The sequence below is a fragment of the Fopius arisanus genome, unplaced genomic scaffold (assembly GCF_000806365.1).
Source record: "Fopius arisanus strain USDA-PBARC FA_bdor unplaced genomic scaffold, ASM80636v1 scaffold00002, whole genome shotgun sequence".
In the NCBI taxonomy this organism is placed as follows: Eukaryota; Metazoa; Arthropoda; class Insecta; order Hymenoptera; family Braconidae; genus Fopius; species Fopius arisanus.
In genome coordinates, this window is record NW_011887741.1 from 2,022,559 (window position 1) to 2,023,398 (window position 840).

Here is an 840-nt window from a genome sequence, read left to right on the forward strand (position 1 = left end):
GCGAAATTTTCGTGAGAACCTTTTCTCTGGGGGAGAATGAGAGCTATAAAAAAGGTCATTATGAAAATCTCGCTATCTCCTTCCGATTCAGAGATAACTTCGAGGGAACCAGCGAGAGTAAATGAGTCGAATTATTACTCATCGAAACTAAATTCGAAATTGACTTTCGATTGAATTATGGGATATACTTACTTGTTACGGATTTCGAGGGGTTTTCAGACTGTTTTCTGATGATTTATTGAGGGATCGATAGGAAATCGGTGGATGTACTTCGATGGAGCTTACGGAAATGCTCTAACGTAACTGATCTTCTATTCCCAAGCGGCAATTTTTATAAGAATCTCCCAGCCCCATCCCCTCTTCCGATTATTTGGATTTCATTCTCTGGCATCTTCGTCATTCATTACGATATATTCGCATTTTATTTTCCTCCCCAAGTGTTACAACAATAAATAACAATTCTCGCGTCACGCCGAGATCTCATCCAGCGAATTAATTCATCTCAAAATGAATCAATTCTCCCCTTTACAGTCCTTTTTATTCCTTCCCTCATCTTTAATCATATCAATAAATATCGAATATAATAATATTATAAATGTACATAAAAGTCGAGCAATTAAATCATCTAATTTTAACTTAAATAAAATTGAATGTCCAGAGTAAAATTCTGGAGTTGTTGGAAAATAAATGGTGCGGTGGATATTGATTGAAAAAATAGACATTAATTCATTAATATTGAAATTCTCTGGAGAGGTTGAGTCCCATAAACTCAATTAACATCTCCCCAATCGGATGAATTTGACAGGACACGATTGTATGAATAATTTGGGGAATTTCATG